Source organism: Sciurus carolinensis, chromosome 3 (assembly GCF_902686445.1).
Source record: "Sciurus carolinensis chromosome 3, mSciCar1.2, whole genome shotgun sequence".
NCBI classification, from domain to species: domain Eukaryota; kingdom Metazoa; phylum Chordata; class Mammalia; order Rodentia; family Sciuridae; genus Sciurus; species Sciurus carolinensis.
In genome coordinates, this window is record NC_062215.1 from 142111578 (window position 1) to 142132692 (window position 21115).

Genomic DNA, 21115 nt, shown 5'->3' on the forward strand with positions numbered 1-21115 from the left:
CTTCAAGGTTGATGTATGTTTGCTGAATTGCATTAAAAGAAAGCATTGTTGAAAAAATGAAATAAAATAGAATAAAACATCACCATTGTGGAAAGTTCTTTAGTTTTATTTCATAATTAATGGAATGCTTGAGTGTTATTTTTCATGTAGGAATTTCTAAAAGTTGTTAATCTGGAGTTTCATTCTTTACTCCATTATACAAATAGTTCTCCATCTGTAAAGTGGTACTAATAACCTTATTTAGTATTTTATTAAGTTGTTATAAGAGTTAAATGGGAAAATGCATGTAAAATACTTAGAATAATATCCAGAACATAAAAAATACAAAATAAGTTTCATGTGTCATATTTATACCTTATAATCTGTACTCTTAATCACAGTACTAAATACAAGGAAATCTGTCCACTATTATAAGGGAATTGGTAAGTTAATTTTATTTTTATAAAATATCTCATTTTTAGTTTTGTGCAGACTTCAGATTTATTGTAATATCCATGGAGAAACTATTCTGAAATTCATTCATATATGCTTGATTTGGATGTTTAAGCTACAGCATGTGAAAGAGTTGGGTTAATTTAGCATCTCATTCCAATATGTCTATTGAAAAGAAACAATCGTTAAAGTCTAAAATAGAAAATTGTGTATAGATGAATAAATGTGAACATTTGAAGAGTGGAATAAATTTGAAACTCTTTCCTTGACATACTGCCTTCACTCTCTGCTAACTGAGAAGTGACTCTCTCATTTACTGGGAAACTCTACCTTAAAAACTTTCAGATAATCTGTATTTTCCTTGAGAAACTAGCTCCTCAGCACCATAATGATAAAGTTAATCTTACCCCTCAGAAAACCCAAACTTTGAATTTGTTCATTTCAAGCTATTCACATGAGATAAAAAGTTTTTGACTTATAGAAAATGTTTCATTTTACTTTACTAGTTATCCATTAGCCACAATGGGTGATGTGTAGTGTACATTATAATATATATATCATAGCTGCTTAAACTCACTCTTTCTTTATAATCTTATCTGTGTTACATAGAGATAAGTTTTAATTAAGTAAAGTCTTGTGTTTATTTATGTGTACTTTTTTTGTATTTCTTTTCCTGTTAAGAGAGATTGCATTTATCCCAGAAACTCAAGAGCCCTGTTGCTTTCAAATTATACAACTTCAGACATGGAACAGACATTTTGAATGTCTCAGACAATTGAATAAAATTATTTCTATGTTATAGATAACTGAGATTCAGAGGGATTAAGTGACTTGCTTCAGGTCACAAAGTAATTAGTTTGAACTATTTGATATTCACTCTCTTCTGACATACACCCAAAGTATGTAGTCCTATATATTTTGTTTAAATATATATTTTTAAACTTTGCACTCCTTTTGATCTTCATCACTATTACCTCATATTACACTATAATCTTCTCATGTAAAGCCAAAAGCTATTTCTTCTTAACAGTTTTCTCCCTTCCAACTTTGGTGCCGTATTTCTATTCAATGTATTTGGAATATAGTCCTTTCTCCTCTTCATTGCCCCCTCCATCTTTTTTATTTTCTTTTTCCAATACTGGGGATTCAACCTTGGGACACTATCACAGATTTACATCCTCAGTCCTTTTCATTTCTTTAGTTTTTGAGACAAAGTCTCACTAAGTTGTTCAGGCTGGCCTCAAACTTGTGATTTTACTGCCTCAGCCTCCCAAATTGCTGTGATTACAACTGTATGCCATCACAACTATCACCAAATTTTAACATTACATTAATAACATTTAGGACCAAATCCAGAAACAATATATGAATGTTGAATGTCTAAGTGTTTTTAAATCCATTAAGAGAAATACTATCATAAAAGAGCCAAATATAAATGATATAATGGGAAAAATAAATGCAAAGAATCGTTCGTGAGAGACGGTAGGAAAAAAAATGAGAAAATGTATGAAAGAAACAGTTGTGAATGAAAAGTGTACCCTTGTGTTCTTTCCTTGAAGTGTATCCTTGTGTTCTTCATCTGTTTGGGCTCAGTTTATTTTTATAACATTCTATGTGATGCATGTTATTATTCTACCCAATCTGCATTTGGTGAAAATGAGGTTACATGATCTGCCCTCAGTCAGCATGTTCTGACCAGTTCATGTGACTAGTGCCATATCATTGTATAGGTCAAGCCAGGGTTCTGAGACTCCCTTGTGTTGGAAGCAGTCAGTGAGCCTGAGATTATAGAGATGTTGGCGACATTTTTTTGTGATGCTAATTCTTGAAGTTAATTTGGTCAAAGTGCTTCATTGGAGACAGGGTAGGATCCGGAGAGAGTGCATGAATTTCTGGAATTTAGGCCTATCTTTCCATACTCTCTATTTTACAAAGAGTATGACACAAAAATGTTCTCTTTTTCCTAAGAAGAAGTCACAGAAAAATTGATCACATAAATAGATGGGAGAGACAGAGCATAGAGATTGGTAGACATAGGTATTTAAATGATAGGTAAATGGATAGATAAGAAAGACTTAAAAATATGTAACATCTTGTAAGTTTGGTGAAGTAATTCTGGTGACTTGTACATTATTAAATAGTTTCGTGACATTTTCTTATTCTTTTTATCATAAAAGCATGTCTCTTCAAGTTTTAAGAAGCATGTCTTTGTGTTTGAGAATTTCTAGTACTCTGAAATTTAATTATCTCTTGATATCGGCTTTTATTAAATCATTATATATGAACCAATCTCTCACAATGATTCTGAGTTATTTCCAGATGACAGTCATCAAATAATATCTAAGTAAGCAAGTATACAAAAACATGTCAAGAAGATGACTGAACAGCTAAGAACTTTTCAAATAAATTTGTTTTATTTCTATATTCAGTCTTAATATTGCCATAAATTTTAAGAGTTAAAACTGGAATTGAATTCTATGTCTCAGGTTCTTGTCCTTGTTTGTTTTTGGACAGTGTTTCACTAAATTTCCCAGACCAACCTTAAACCAGTAGAGCTCAAATTATCATCCTGACTCAACCTCCCAAGTACTTCAAACTAAATTGGTGCATACCAGCAGGTCCAACTTTGAAAGTTTTTTGAAAATATGAGTCTTTTGGAATTGTTGTATACAGGTTATTAATCCATATGACCAAATAATTTTGCCTACTTCATTATTGAAATTTATTCCCTGTCTTATTTGTGTCCACACAATAAAAATTGCAGCTCATCTTTTTTAGCTTGGAACCTGGCCATGGAAATTATTTCTAACCTTTGTTTCAGAGGCTTTAGCATTCACTTTTCATATTTCTATAAAATTAACATGATTATATGAAAAAATAATTCATATGAGAATTAGAATGAAAAAAATTTGAAGACAAAAGGAAACTTAAAAAAATTTTATGAATAAATGATATTTTAACCAAAATAAATATAATATGAATTTTATCTAATTTGGTTGGGTGTAATTCAGTGAAATTCTTCATTCAAAAACTTATTTTGGCATTTTGTTTTTAACTTTTCAAATAATCACCTCTCATTAAAGAGTAGTCATTTATCTGGGCATGGTGACACATGTCTGTAATCCCATCAACTCAGGAGGCTGAGGCAGGAGGATCAAACATCCAAAGCCAGCTTCAGCAACTTAACCACTAAGTAATTTAGTGAGACTCTCTCAAAATAACATGAAAAGGGCTGGGGATGTGACTTAGTGGTTAAGTGCTCCCAGGTTCAAAAAAAAAAAAAAAAAAAGAAGTCATTTTAAAAGAAATGAGAAGATTATTCAATAGATGTCTAAGATGATTTGCAGAAAAAAAATTAGAAAAATTTGAAAATTCTTTCTCTAAAAATTATACATATTAACTTATGACAGTGTTTCTAATCATTGTCAATGTTAATATATATTATGAGCTTAAAAAGCTAAAAATCCTTTGCTCTCTTTTTAAATTGAATATCTCTGGACAAGGTTTATAATACGTGTTTTTCAAAAGAAAGTTCTTCAATATTAACAGATTATACCTACCAGAGACCTGTAATTTATTTTTAATCCTCTGATAATTCAAAAAATCAAATAGAAAATCATAATATGTTTCATTTTCTACACATCAGAATTTTTAAACTTTAAACACATTAAGAAGTAGTAGTTACAATTTGTCAGACAAGAAGCATCTCAATTGCAGTGCTAGGTGGACTAGCCAATAACTTAGACTTTCAACTGGCTCGGGCACACAGAGGAAGTTTAATTTTCTCCTTCTGTTCAGGTTGATTCCTTCCCCACCTCCTTGCACACCTGGAGTATTATAATCTTGTAAAAACAAAATTGCATTGCATTCCCTCTTCTGTAACTTCTCCCCAATCAAAGCAAATACAATAGAAAGAGAGTAACCATCTCCCATGGCAACATCCCTCCAAGAGTTTATCAGCTCACTATGGTGTCTTACCATCCAATAATTTCAGTGTAAAATAGCTTTACAAATGGGTCCTGTAGATTCTTTACACCATGAAAATCATTAGCAAGGATAATTAACAGAGACTGTGGTGATGAATAGAGCTGCATTCCTGATCAGTGTAATAAAGAACAGAAGCCACTAATTACAGATATAGAACCTTGAAGCTACAGAGAAATGTAATTTAACATTGCTGCCCAGATTCCACACAGCCTAATATGTGTGCAATTAAAACAATAAGGTCTTCCCACAGATAATGCTTTTGGGATCAATCCAGGTGTAAGAAAATCTGCCCATCTGCATGGAGTGACGCAGATCTAGTATTATGCCTTAGGAAAATCTTTTTAAAAAATTAAACCTGCCTAAACATTTTGTTAGGTACTCTCATCACAATCCTGACCTTTAATTATATTCTCTGGTAATGTCTTTGAAATTTTAGAAGGTTAAAAAGATCTGAGGAGAAAGCAAAGAAACAGCATATATGTAACAAAGTCATGAATCCATAGAACCACTTCGAATTGTTTGTTTCCTAGATACAGAGAAAGTCTTTCTTCAATGGCAGAGAAAATATTAAGTTTAAAAGCAGTGTTTCCAAAAATTCCTTGATGAGGATTATATGAGGTCCTTCCTTGTTAACTAGAATATAATCTCAAAGGAAAGAAACTGCAACACTGATTTCAGTGACAGCTCCAGATGATTTTCTCCAGCAAGGAATTTTGTGTGCAGTAGAAATAGGATTTGGGGTTTTATACTGGTTCATTGAATCCTGGATCTACCATGTTATAGCTTCATATCATTTTGAGAGTCATTTCTTCTTTCTGAGCCTTAGTCTCTTTATTTGTAGATCATGGAAATATGGCAACTTTATCAGCTACAGATATTTGAAATTTATGTAAATTGACAATGCATTTGTAGTAGACCTGCAGCAAATATTAGTCCCCACCAACTTTCTTCTCTACTATATATGACAAAGTATTCTCAGCTTGAAAGATTTTTGTCGTCCATAAATATATGTATAGAGTACATATGAATCAATGAATCAATTGATGAATTCATAACTGAATGGATTAATGGGAGGAGGTACAAACTTTAGAAACTGGGAGCTGAATTGGAAAAATTAAGTCACCAGGGTTGTGACTTTTCTAGGGTATATTTTTTTCCAGACCCTCCCCACCGATCTCTCTCTTGCTCTCTGATCCTTCGCTTGTTCTCTGGCCTCTTCCATTCAGGAGAGGAATAGACACTTTTCAGATACTGAAAAATGATTTCTTCACAAGTTTCTTCACTCTTTTGGAAGATCGTAGAGCAAAATTATATGATAGTAGGCATATACTGAATACCTGAAGCAAAAAAAAAAATGACCTTAATTGAAAACGTATTATCCTATTCAATTTGCTAACAGTAAACGCTGTTCTTTACCCAGAAACACTGCTATTTGTCTTATATCATTCTTTCTCAAATAAATCCTAAAAAAGTTAATAAACAACAAATTGTTAATGTTATAATTATCACTCCTGTCTCCTAGACTCAATAATTAATATGAGTCCAATTTTAAGAAGGTGAAGAAAACTGAAATAATAATATAAGGGTGAGGTTTTTAATAATAACAGAAAAGGTATTTATGGTTAAATAATAGAATTGAACATAAAGCAAAGTTTGAGATTTCAAGACTTGTAGAAAAAGAAAGTTTTATGTTCTTTCATGATCACAATAGACTCTTAACATTTCTACTCTCAGCTTCAGTTCTTTTTTAAAAGAACCACTTTATATTTGTCTCTCACTCTTTTCCCACAGATAATTCATATATCTATTTAAAGGATGCATGTTATAGCAGTATGTCAATATTTTGTTGCCCTTCAAAAGCCAAAAATGTCATTTTTTAAAATTCCAAAAGTGAAAAAAAAATCATTTATAAAGTAAAGCAAATATTCAATAAATGTCAGTCTCAATTTTCTTCACTTTTTCCTAATTTTTATGTGAAACAAATCAAACTATTACTTAAAGATTTCTATGTGAATTTCCTTGGAAATTAAAAGTGTGTTGAATTACATTTGATAGACACATATTATAGAAGTGATCCTGAGTTAATGCCAGCAATGAACTCTTATGCCCTGGACACAGAGGAAACACTTCTCAGAAGCCCACTAATTACCATGTCCAGTCAGTCGGTACATGAAAAGTAAATATTTGGCACTTTACACTTTGTAATCTCAAGTTTGAACTACACAACAAGAAAGTACTTGTGTGAACATCTAAAAGCATAGCCTGCCTATTTTAGAACAAGATATATTTCATGCTTTTATAATTATGTGAAAATGGATTCTAATGTCATATATGACTAAAAAGAACTAATAAAAAAGAACTTAATTGCTAGTGAACCCTGTAATCATTCAGTACATTAATCAATAATAAAAAAGCATTAACTGAGAAGAATAAAGCACTAAGATAAAGACACTTACTAAAGAGTAAGGAGACTAAGGAGACAAAGCTAAAGAAGATACTAGACTTGGGCATAAATAGTTCCCCATAATCACCATTCCCCCATCTATCATTAGAAAATGTTTAAGCCAACTGGCATTATATCAAACAGTCATTAATTATAAAGAAAGCATTTAAGTTTCAGTTACAAACAAAAAGTCAAAACATCTTTTTAAACACTAATTACTCACTAATTGCTTTGTGTATTTTATATTTTAAATTACTGCAACATGAAATGATAAAAACAAACACCCAAGTAGCAGAAAAAATTAAATCATGGAAAAGGAAACAACAAAATCAGGATTTTAGCAGAAAGAAATGCTACCATGAATTCCTAAGTCAATACAGAAACGTACATAACTGTTGACCCCAAACTTGGTAGTAGTCAACGCAATCAGAATAAACTAAGAGACTGAGTATGTATGATATTAGGGAGGAGAAGAGGGAGGGAAGACCGTTGTTTAAAAGATGTATAACTTCTACTGACAGTGAGGCCTGAAAGGAATTTCTCCTCTGGGATACTCAAAAGAGGAAGCTATTCCATCCATACATTGACTGATGTCCTCAATAACAACATTACTAGAGGAACACTAGCAAGGTTCTTGTGACTGTTTTTTTCAATGTCCAGGAGATAAACTGGTGGCAAAATTCCAGAATGCAATTCAGTAAAAAGCAATTCTATCAGGGGTCAAGACATTGCCATCCAAGTGTATAGCTCCCTGGTGGTCTCAAATCCAGATTTAGATCATTGGTTTCTGAGGGCTAATAACATTTCAGGTATTCAGAGGATACTCATCATGATGAAGAAAATGTCTTTATTCACTCTTTCTAAAGTTATAGGATTAAAAAATAAGAAAGGGTAATTCCTCAAATTAAACACCAATCAAAGAAATGCCTTACTTCTGTAAAATATGACAAGAAAGTCAAACAGCAGGATGATTTAATGATCAGTTCTCGAGAAAGGGAGTCACTGTGGGAAATTGGTGTTTTGATTCTTTTTTCTTCCTGAGGCCAGAGCAGTAGTAGCATTTTTATCTGGTCTTATTCTCTATCAAGGATCACTTTGAAAACTTCAAAAGCCATGTTTGGAAAATGAAAATAGCTCTCATTTTTATTCTTTTTCACTTAAAGTCAGCATGTGTAAATGGCAATCCTTTTAATCCTAGACAAAAATGCTTTTAGACAAGTTATGAAGAGTTCTTTTTTTCTGGGAATAAATTAAAAGTAATGTGTTAGAACTATTATAGATAATGCATCAGAACAGTAGGCAACTAAAATCAGAACAAGTAGAAGTCATAATAGTCCTCTCCTGATTTAGGCTTTATACATCTAAGACATGACATATTTAATGGGGGCCTTGAGGGCAACAATAAAATTAAATACTATACTCAAAGACAAGGGATCTATATTTTCCTTTTAATAACAGTTATTTTACATATTATTAGAGACTGTAAAATAGTAATAGACTGCGTTAGGGTGATAATATTTTATATGAAATATAAATTCCTCAAATTAAGCTTAATGAAAGAAATGTCACACTTCTGTAAAATATGATAAGAATTTAAGAATGCATGTTAGTCCCAGTCTTTTTTTTCTGCTATTGAGGGATTGAAGCTCGGGGTCAGTGGGTGAACTGCATGAGGAACACACACCTGGAAAGCTTTCTCTGGCTACAATGATTCTCCATTCATTTGTGGTTGCAGGGTTTCGTTCAGCAGCTGACACCTCACTCAAAAGCAGGGAATGGGGAGAAGGAACCTATCACGTTTTTTCTTTGAACTAGAGAATGATCCACTTTAATGGGTCCTTCAACAAGTTTTAGGTGGCCAAGGGTATGTTCCAGTATTTCTTTCCTTTTCATTATGATTTTTCTGGCATAAAATCTTTGGATAGAGAATTTCTTAGAGAAAGTTTTTAACCTAAAATTATTAGAGTTGCTTTTAATTGCTACCCGAGCAAGCTTTCAGATAATTTTTAGTCTATTTATATGCAGAGTTTTTATACTCTATGAAAAACAAAATTCTCAAGATGGTAATAACATTTTAGCATAACTGACTGACATTTTTATATAAATAAAAATTTTACACATGAAGCCAAAGCCTAAAATATAAAAATATATTGTTTCCATATACATTATCTATTTATTAATAAATTTCTCTGAATACTTTTCAGCTTATTTTATACAATTTCAATTAATGTATAAAATGAGATTAATGTAATTTACATAAATCTTAAGAGAATCTCACACAGATATTCAAAATCTAGATTTACTTCTGGTCTGCATTAATATTGTGCTCCTAATGGGTAGTGGGCCTAGGTAAATAACATAACTTTGTATGGAGAGGTAAGCAAAATGGACAATTTTTAATATCAAAACAAATGGAATCATTGTTTTTAAATCATAGAATAAAATAATAATCCATGACTCTAACCTTATATAAACAAAAATCTAAACAAATAAGGAAAGAGAGAGTTCTTCCTACAATAAGAAGCAAATTACATCTAAATCTATGTATATTAGACATGGGTAGAGATATACGAATGTAATTAGGAAATAATCAAGGGTTGATTAGCAACAAAATATTAGTTTCAAAAGAAAGAGAATTTTTTCTAATAAATCATTCAGTAGACTAATAACTTTAGAAACACAGTAGACACCACTTTTAAAATGTGATCACATTTAGCATCACAATTACTGAGAAAAACCAGCATCATATTGCTCTTCATGTTGTTTACTCATGACAAAATAAAAAGCAAATCACTTCCAGAGCAACCTGACAAGAATATATAAATGAATTTATTTATGAAAAAAATCAGGCAATCAGGGAAATCCAGATTGAGGTGAATTCCAAAAATTAACCAAATAACAGACCTTTATGTCTTGAAATAATATTGAGACCAGGAAAGACAAAGAAACACTGATAAACTGCTAGGCCACATAAGACACACTAAATGTCATACCAGGTCATGTAATCTTCAGAAAGGAGTCACACAGAGAATTTACTCTAATAAAAAAAAATGTACTGAATGTGAAAATGTACTGAATGTACTGAATGTACGAAAGTGGTGCTAATTCTGGTGCAGATGAAATGAATGCTCACTTCTTCCTAAGAAAAAACAATATGGGCACTTATGTAACAAGGGAAGTTAAAAAGTGCATTTCTAAGGCCATACATGGCTTCAGACAGTGTAAGAAAAGGAAGAGAGAATATGAACATAATGGTAGTAATTTAAAGGCAGTATTTAAGAAAAGGGAAGGATAATAGGCAGTTATGATGAAGGTAATAAAGCCATCCAGACATATTCAGTTTTTGATATCCAAGAAACAACTGAATAAATTATTGTGTTATACTATAAAACATAATTGGTTCAGTCAATAGAAATGGTCAGTGACATTTAAAAAGATTTAAATGACTCATAACAAAACAAAATGTTGAACGTGTCCAAAGGTAAAGTAACTCTGGAAGGATGTTTTATGAGAAACACGTCCTTGAATGGTGTGAAAATGAACAAGTCCATGCGTGGGTCTCAGACACATTTTCTTGATTTGAGATTTTTGTTGGAAATTATATTTCAGTGGGAATATTGTTTTATCTTTATTTCTTACAAAACAGTGAATGAAAGGATGCAGAGGGAATTTCACCCGGCAATAATTCTTTTAAATCTATCTTTTACCAGAAGTTAAAGAAATCAGAAAAATATATTGCTATTTCTCCAAAAATGAATACAAACTAATCAAGGATAATTAATAAAGTAATAGAATCACCTAACATAATTACTTTCCAAACCTTTCATTTTAAATAATTATGGATTCATCCTGTGTAAACTCCACAAAATTTTCACCAATGATTACATTTTATGGTATGTTAAATACCAGGTACACTAAAATATATGTATATTTTTACATTCTCACAGCAATTATGCTAACATGTAATCCAGTGGTGATATTTGAATTTTCATATTCTTAAGATTTGGTAAATTCAAAATCTGTTGAGAGACTAATATTCACTAAGTATTCCATAAAATTAGCAAAATTGTCATGTTTTATTGCTTCTTTAATTTTAAACATATATACATTAAGCAAGTATATACTAACCATCATTTAGATGTTAGAAATGCAGTTATAAACAAAAGATACAAAAATTCCTGCTTACAATTGTGGGCGTGAATGTGTGTGAAAATAAAATAAAATATATGTAATGGCTTAGTTATTATTAAATTGTAAGGAGGAAAGATAAGTGAGGAAGGAGAAAAAGGTATGATTAAGCATATGATACAATTTTACATAAAACGTCCAGGGAAGGTTTCAATTATATAGCATGTAACTATTTCATAGCATTTACATTATGTTAGGCATTAGAAATTGAGAAATTATTTAATGTATGTAGGAAGGTGTACATAAGATTATACGCAATTATAGTTATTCTTCTGGGTTTTAGCAGGGAATGTCCTTCCCAGTAAAAAAGGTAATTTTTTATAGTTAAATAAACAATGATTTGAAGGAAACTAGGGTGCTAGATTCTTTTGAACTGAGTGTTAATTATGTAGCTCAGTTCCATTTGAAAAAACTCACTGTATATAAAATCATTTTGCAATTTTAGAATGTACATTTTTGGGGGGCTTCTGGCAGATGCTTACTGAATAGATCAGTGAAAACAAAACAAAAATATCCCTCAACTTGTATTAAGTTTAACTCCTTACCACATTTCTCTATCACTTTATTTTAGAATGTAACTGTGGTCAACCAAGAAAGACTTAGTGCTTTCAGGAAGAGCATTAAACAGGACTATAGAAAGTGATGAGATCTTTGGCTTTCACATGGACTTTGCTCTCAAGGGATTTGGGTCCACCTCAAAAAGCCATGCTGTGTACAAGAAGATAGCCAAGGGACTGAAGCCAAATGTGCCCTTTAAACGTGGCAATGTATGGCACATGCGCCTGGCCTCGGCAGACAGCCTTGTCAGAGTGGAAGCTCTCTGTGGGTAGGACTGCACCCTGCTGAATGGAAAAGCAGAGGCACTGGTGAGCTGCAGACAGGGGGAGAGGTTGACTGTGGGTGTCATTCAGGGGCCTTCGCTAAGCATGGGCACATCACTCAGTGATTTCACTGAATGTGTTTCATATTTCAGAGATTTTGCCAAGTAAAACATCAACTAAAGAATCGAATTATTTCCTGGGTGAATATCAGAGACCAAACTCACCTTCTGTGATGTGTCTAGATGGTAGACTTTGAAACTAAACAGGGTTGTTTTTACTAGGATGAGTTAAAAATAAAAGGGTTGAGAGATATACAAGATTAAAGTTGAGTTTTGATATAGCAACTCCATGAAATAATATAGAATAGTGTGGTTAATTTTTGGGTGGACCTAGAAAATCTCCTTGCAGATTTTAGAAGCTGTGGCACTATGTGCATGTCATGGAAAGTATTTAACCTTTCATTTTATGAGCAAATGGAATCTCTGTTGATACTCCAAGACCTCTTGAAAGCAGATCTATGCCTGCTTCAGGTTTGCATTCTGATACTGAACCCATGACTTGGCTTGTTGTATTTGCTAATAAAGTCTGAATGACTGTCCATCACCTTTCCCTTCCCTCCACTCTGCTGTAAAGACCGGACATCTTTCTGTTTCATGAAGACAGAAAACTTATTCCAGCCTTGGAAACTTTCCTCTCTGGTTGTCTTCACTGTTTGGAATATTTGACCCCAGACTGCTCTGTAGACAAATGTTTCTTATTTTGAATGTACATTTTAACAATACAATTTTAGAAAATGGGAAGTTTAAGAATTTAAAAAGTAATAAAGTTTAATAAAGGACAAGGAAAGAGAAGGGAAAGAAAGCATAATAATTGCTTATTTCAATCAGTAATGCCACAGAAGATCTAAAGGTTCAATGCATGATTATTAAATTTAGATTATCTTAATGACTTTCATGAGCATCTTATATTATCACTTGAATTAGATAGAATTATTCCTCATATGGCTATTTATTTTCTAATCAAGAGCATAAACCTGCCAAAAATTCTGTCCAACATCTTTATAGATGAATTTATTATTCTAACAGATATTTTTTTCAAATTGGGTCCACCAATATATGAACAGATATTGAACTTATCCAAATTTATTTAGGTTTTTTTTTTTTCCTCTGCCCCATTGTCACCCACTTGTCTTGTCGTTAGCTCAGTAAGCTGGCACCAGTTTTGTTCCTCAGGATGTTTACTTTGGCTAATTTAGCTACTGATCTTCTAATGACTGGTGTTTGGCAATAAACTCCCAGTTGGTGTTTCCAACCAACGGCAGTTTGCATTTAGTTTCTGAATCTCTGTTTTGCAATCTTAATACCTTCCCTTCTGATTGCATGAAGACAATTGCTCCTAGGGATACCTGAACCTGAAATGAACTGAAAATATTTTATAGCTTTTCAACTTGCCAGGCAGTAGAAGAAAAATTCATACCAATCTCAGTGCTTTGAACAGCTGTTGCTCTAAGGTGATATTGCTAAGGAATCCTAAAATAGAACAAGGCAAATACCATCACTGTGAGGGTTCCACTATATTTTGGAGATCTCCAGCTGGAAACTTAATTGTAATTTAAACAGTGTATACAGAAGCAGCTTTCCCATTTCTAGTCACCATACTTTTATTGAATTGGATAATTCAATCAATAAGCAATGATTCTGTCTAGTGTGGAGCTATGTAAAGTTGTAGGAGTAGAAAAATTATATCTTTTCATCCTATTCTATTTGCCTCTATTGCTTTCTTCCAGAACTTTAGGCAATACTTTTCAATATGCCAATTAAATCTTTACATGCTTAAGAACTTTTTTCCTGCCCCTCTATTTTTTTTTCTTTTTCTTGAAACAGGGTCTCACTAAGTTGCTTGGGGCCTCACTAAACTGCTGAGGCTAACTTTAAACTTGCTATCCTTCTGCCTCAGTCTCTCCACTTGGTGTGATTGTGGCATGCACCACAGCACCTGGCCTTATTTTCTGTTTCTTTTGTGCATATCCTGTGGTGAAACACCACCAGGAATATGCCTGAGTTTATTATTGCTTACTGAAAAAAGGACTTCATACATTGGGGAAAACATCTTAATTATCTACTATCAGGAAGTATGAGCAATGATCAAATACCTCACAAATCTTATCTATGAAGACAATAACCAAAGTGAGCCTAATGTTAGGATTGATAGAGAAACAGGAAGCGGGTATCTAATATGTTGTAGCTCAGACAATGTCCATGTTTTTGTCTGTGCTCAATTAAGGAGTGTTCTTGTTTTTGCCTTTATCAATCCTGGTCAGTGTGGACTTATCTGATTTGGGGTTACTTGAAATAACTTACTTTCAAAAGAAGACCTGAAGGCCTAACTTCGAGACTGGGCCAGGTCCTGTCAGTGGCTTATCCATGGCTTTCTCTCTTGTTTCTTTAAAGAATGTTAATAGCAAGAATATCACATGGCAAGTTTTAAAATTTAAAAAGAAAACAACAAGACATTATGAGAATTTCTGGTCTTTTCATTGATTCTTTTATTCTATACCATAATAAAACTTTCAGAACAGTGGAATTAATATTTAATAGTAGATTTGTTTTTCAAATCAAATTCTGTTGAAGATAGTATCATCTGAGGTGATGGACAGTAGAAGGTAAAGGTTTAATATGCTCTAAACACCTGGAAAATCCAAAGTCCATCTTCCCTGCCTTCTTTTTATTTGCACTTAGGATTTTCTGTATATTTAGTTTCTATGTTCCTGGATTTCTGAATTAAAGTAAGTGAAGATACATACTTTAAACATTCTGAGATCAAATACAATTTTCAGTGCCTCAATATATTAAGCTAAGATATTTATGTTTAATGCAGAATACATACTAACTCTATCGTCGAAGCCCTCTAATATTCCTTATATATAATTTTCAATTAACTTCCTTGATAACAAGGAAGTTAATTGAAAAGTAGGCCAAAGTAGGACACGATAAAGGGATCAAAAATGTAGACATACTTTAGAATTTATTTCTATTTAAACATGTGCAGGCATCTTATGAGAGAAGCAAAGAGCCTTATCTTTGAGACTTTGATAATTTGCATTCCACTATTTATTTTGCATAAAACCTATCCTTAAAGCATCATCTATATTATCTAGTTTTGTTACCACTCAGTGAAGTAAGAAATGCAGAGAGTGTGGGATAGAAGATACAAGTGTTTATTAACCATGATAGTCCAGCTGGTACATCTTCAAAAGGGTAAAATCTCAAAGATGGGTTTTGTAAAGATGTTTTAAGAGAGCATCTGTATGTTCTATAAATGAAAACACATCCACCTAATTAATAAGACTTTTATACATTTTCTGCAAGGGCTTATAATTATTTTTAAGTATACTTAAAACTTTATGACATAAATTCAAACACCTATTCATTAGATCAGAGATTTTCTTTTACAATTACCTCCTCTCCAAAAGATATCACTACAAAATATTTTGGGAAGGTTGGAGGTATAGATCAGTGGAAGAGTGCTTACCCGTTTGCAGGAGGCCCTGTGTTCAATACACAGGACTGCAAAAACAGAAGGGAAAAAAAAAAAAGGAAAGAAAAGAATAAAAGTAATTTGGGAAACTACAAATAATAAATTCTTAAAAGCAGACCCATTTAAGTTGGCTCGAATGTATTATAAACAGTCTTTTAAAAGCACATTTGTGGAAATAAAACTTTTAAACAATGATGTTCCCCCTTTTTATACAATAAACTTATATATGTATATTATATGTATGTATATACATATATATATATACATAATTTTCCCAAACATCAATGATATGTTGACAGTGATCCTACTTGTTAACTATGCTGTCAGTCAAAACAGATATGATTGCTCTCTAATGGCATTTGGCAGAAGTAACTGAGATGAGAGGGTAGACAGACGGATTCAGTCCTCCAAGCCAATCTGTGTAGCTTTCAATTCCAACCAATCAGTGACACCTGCATGTGGTAATCATTCTCCTTGGTTACAAGTGCTGGCAGAAGCTAGAGACCTATTTTGCAAGCTAGAGCAAAAAGAGCTAAATATAAATGTTAAAATACTCTTCATAGGGAAAATTCTAAACTTCCTTCAAGAGAAAAAAAAGGAGGAAAGGAAAAAAAAAACTGTTCTATTCCTATTTTTAATTATTTTGGAGAAAGGTCTATTAAAATTAAGCACACAAATGAAGAATAAGCATGGTAGGTGTGTTATCTTCCCTGGTTCATGATAAGAATTCAAATGCAACCTAGTATCCAGCACGAGGCTTTAAACTGCTGTGCTGGTGCCTATTACACTAGTCTCCTTTTTAGCTACTTGTTAGAGCTGTGTGAACCTTTCATCTTGAGAAACTTGCCAACTTCAGGAATATTTTATGAGTTACTAGCTTTGCGAGTTCTGCAGAATACATCCAAACATCATTTTTGCAGGCAGCATGACTACAAATGTTTCTCCAAAGATTAAAAAATGTACATAAAAAAGAAACCATGGAAAGAAAACTAGTAGCATTTTCTCATTGTTTTTTAGCAAAATCTCTTATTTTCTCTAACTTGAAGTGAAGGCAGGCTCTGAGTTAGGGTTCAGCAGACCATCCTCCAGAGGCTATCGCTGCCAGTCTAATCTCTCTACAGATAATAAGCTTCTTTCATTTTTTTTTCAGGCATGTAACAGCCATTCTTGAATAAAAATAAGATATAACTCAATATTAATTATTTTTAATTTCTCCTTTTGACTAATTACACTTATATAATATTTGAGTTCATTCTAATTTATTACTGTGATAGTCATTCAATGGATGATAATATACCACAATGTTTTCATAAACTTCAAATAGAAGAAGGAAAACATGCTTGTACTTTCACAAATGCCCACGGTAGTACATTATGTTTAAACAAAGATAATGCTTGGATGACCCAGGAAAGCCTGGAGGACCGTACGTTAGATCTGATGAATAAGACAAGCCTGGTGTTAGAACTTAAACTTTTCTGAAACATTGACCTGTATAACTAGCTCAAATGAGAAAATTTCAAACTGATTTTGAGAGCACACCTACACAATTGGCCTTGCTTATAAATAAAATAAAACTAATAATTACAGAAAATCCAATACATTCCAGAGTCTCAGTGTGGTATATTTTCATTTGCTACTTTATATCTACTCTCCATACAGATACTTTTATGAGGCCTGTTCGTGGATTTTCCTGAGGAATTGCCCCATCTCCTTTCAGAGGATTGACAAACATCACATAAAATGTTGAATGTCCAGAATCTGTCTATTCAAAATAAATCTCAGAAATTGTAAGGATTTATATAAAAGATCTTTTTACTCCTAAATTAGGAAATAAGGGCTCTAACAATCTTGCCAGAACACTGGATAAGCTACCACATCAACCCTGGAGAGAAGTCACCCTGGAACGTGTAATTTTCAATTAAATAAGCACTGGCCATGAAAGGCCATGGCACACCTGAATGTACCATAAACAAAGTGCCCAGCAGAGGCAACAGTACCCAGCACTTTCAACCCATAAAATCCCATATCAGTAAAAGTGAGATCCCTCAACGTGCTTCTGTTAGAACGCACTTCATCTTAGAGCATTATTCATAAATAGAGGTGTTAAAAAAACTGCATGGTACTGACAAAAAAAAAAAAAAAGAAAAGAAAAAAGAAAGAAACAAAACCCTCAGACATATAGACCAATGGTATAAAAGAGAAGACACAGGGCTGAGGTTGTGGCTCAGTGGTAGAGCACTTGCCTAGCACATGTGAGGCACTGGGTTTGATCCTCAGCACTGCATAAAAATAAATAAATAAAATAAAGGTGTTCTGTTCATGTATAACTAAAAATATTAAAGAAAAAATAGAAGACACAGAATAAAATATAAACATCTTAGTCATCTGATCTTTGACAAAGGTGCAAAAAATATACATTGGAGAAAAGACAGCCTTTGTAACAAATGGTAATTGGGAAACTGGTTATATATATATATATATATATATATATATATATATATATGAATGAGACTAGACCCTTATCTTTTGTCATGTATGAAATTCAACTCAAAATGCATCAAACCCCTAGGAATTAAACCAAAACCTATGTAACTTCTAGAAGAAAATATAGGGTCAACATTCCATTATAAAGGCACAGGCAAAGATTTTCTCAATAGGATCCTTAAAATTCAGGAAATAAAGCTAAGAGTTAATAAATAAAATGGCATTAAATTAAGGAAAAAAAATTCCATACAGCAAAGGAAACAATTTAGAATGGGAGGAAATCTTTTTCACTACTCTTCTGACAGGGAATTAATATCCTGAATATATAAAGAACTCAAAACACTCAAAACCAGAAAAAGAAAGAACAACCCAGTTGATAAATGGGAAAATGAACTAAACAGACACTTCTCAAAAGAATAAATACAATAATAAACATATTAGCAATTGGAGCAATGAAAATCAAAACTACACTGAAATTTCATCTCCTACCAGTCAGAATGGCAGACATCAAAAATACTAATGATAATAAATGCTAGAGAGGATGTGGAGAAAATGGAAGATTTTTATGCTGTTGATAGGACTGTAAATTAATACAACCACTAGTGAAATCAGTATGGAGGTTCCTTGAAAGACTAGGCATGTAACCACCGTATAACCTAACTATTCCACTTCTTGGTATTTATTCTAAGAATTAAAGTCATCATACTACAGTGATACATGCATGATTCACAGTGCCAAACTGTGGAACCAGTCTGGGTGTCCTTAAATGGATTCATGGATAAAGAAAATAATGTGGTAGATCTACACAATAGAGCTTTATTCTTCCCTTAAAAAATGAAATTGTCATTTGCAGGAAAATGGATGGAACGAGAGACCATTACGTTAAGTGAAATAAGCTAAATTCAGAAGATGAAGGGTAATATGTTTTCCTTCATATGTGGAAACTAGAGAGAAAAAAGAAACAAAAGTTAGGGTCATTTCATGAAAATCAAGGAAGATCAGTAGACTAGAGGAAAGGAACCTGGAGGTGGAAGCTGGGAGGGAGTAGGAAGTGCTGGGGAGGGATGTTGGTCAAATTATATTGTTATATGTTGTGTGTATACTAATATGTAACAACAAATTCCATCATTATTTATAACTATAATGCACCAGTAAAAATCTGGAAAAAATAAAACAGAGGGGTTAGCAATTTTATCAAGAAAGTAGAAAAACAAAAGAATTATTGATGTTCATCTCTCACATGTATCAAATCGTTAAAGTGAGAACATTATTTACTGCAAAATTTAACACATATCACTCTGTGAGATCATGACTTTAACTGGAAATATAAATTAAAGGTCCACCTAATCCAAATAGCCTATTTTAAAGTAACCATTAATAAACTGTTCATTAAAAAAAAAACAATAAGTCCAGGGAAACCTCAATGTGACAAAATGCCCAAATGAGAATAAGCCATGATTGTACTGGGAAACTCAAAACCTGTGAATGGCCTACTTAGGAGGAATTCTAATACTGGAAGTGAGTGAGGTATGTACACTAAACTGTGACCTTTGGCTAATCTGTAACAGAAACATGACTATAATTCATAAGCAACCTTTTTCTCTGGACCCTCATACACCAGGCATTATGATACATTTTAAGAATAAAAAGATAATCAGGATAAAATTTATTACCCCCTAGAATGTACAATATTTCATTGATGGCAAGACAGGTTCACTGATGGTTGCAACCTGAACATGACAAATAAGCTATAGACAGGCTGTAACAGGCTTTCAGAAGACTGAGTAGTTACCTGTGCTTGGGGAGGGAGGAAAGGAGGTGACCAGGGAAACTTTAAAAGAAAGTAAAATTTAATCTATATAAAAAATAGATAATGAATTTTTGTCAAACAACTAATTTTTTAAAGAAGCATTTATGCTAGAGCAAAATAATAATAATAATAATAATAATAATAATAATAATAATAGTAAAAGACAAGGAAGCAGTCAATGTTGTGCTTCTCTAACAGAACACCTGCACCTGAGGAATGTACAAACAACAGAAATTTACTTCTTCATAGTTCTGAAGACTGAGAAGTCCAATATGAAAGCATCAACTAGAACTTTCTGCACCATTCCAAGATGGAAGGTGACAGAATGAGTGGAGAGGGAGTAAGCATGGAACTTGCCCTTTTATAACAATCTCATTCCCATGGTCATGAAGCCATTTCCATGATAATGCCATTAATTCATGCAGGAGGGCCACCATGTCCTAAAAACCTCTTAATGTTCCCATGTTGGAATACTACTGCAATGACAATTAAGAATCAACATATGTTTTGAGTAGAGATAGTACAACCATACCACTGTACCCCTGGCTCCCCCAAACTCATGACCCTCTTGCATTAAAAAATACAATTAGTCTATGCCAATAGCCCCAAAGTCATAACTTATTACAACTGAAATGTTCATGGTCAAGAGAGTCATCTAAACCAGACAGGAATGAGACTCAAGGCAAGACCTTTCTAATCCACTTTCCCTGCAACTATGAGCCTGTGAGATCAAACAAGTCATCTGCTTCCAAATTATGAGGTGGGAAAGGCGTGGGATTGATATTCCCATCTCAAAAGGGAACAGCCAGGATACAAGAAAGAAGTAACAGGCCTTAGGAAGCACAAAACCCAACAGGAAAAATGCATTTTAAAGCTGAAGAATGATTTTCTTTGACCCATTTCCCACCTTCTGCACACAGTGGGAGAAGAATTAGGCACCCCAAAGCCTTGGGCAGCTCTGCTTCTGTGGCTTAGCTGGGACCTACCAAGCAACAGTTCTCACCATTGGAAATCCCATGCCTGTAGTTTTTCTGGCCTGGAGTTGCATGTTGATAGTTCTACCATTCTGAGGCAGAGGAGATGGTCGTGATCACACAGCTCCACTAGACAGTATCCTAGTGTGGAATCTCCTGGTGGCTTTGCCCCACGATCAATCTTGTCAAGAGTCCCAGCACTGCCCACAACATTCTTTGAAATCTAGGTGGAAGAAACCAGGACTCCACATCTTTAAGCCTGCAGAATTGGTTCTGTGGGGATGCTGCCAAGGTTTCTGGCTTCTGCCTTCCAGAGTGGCATCCTGAATCAGGAACCAGATGGACCCAAGGATGGGGAAACTGAACCGATATGTGGGGAATAGAGACTTGAGGCAGCGTAAGACAACAAATGTGAAGGTCCCACAGGCACTCCTCTGGA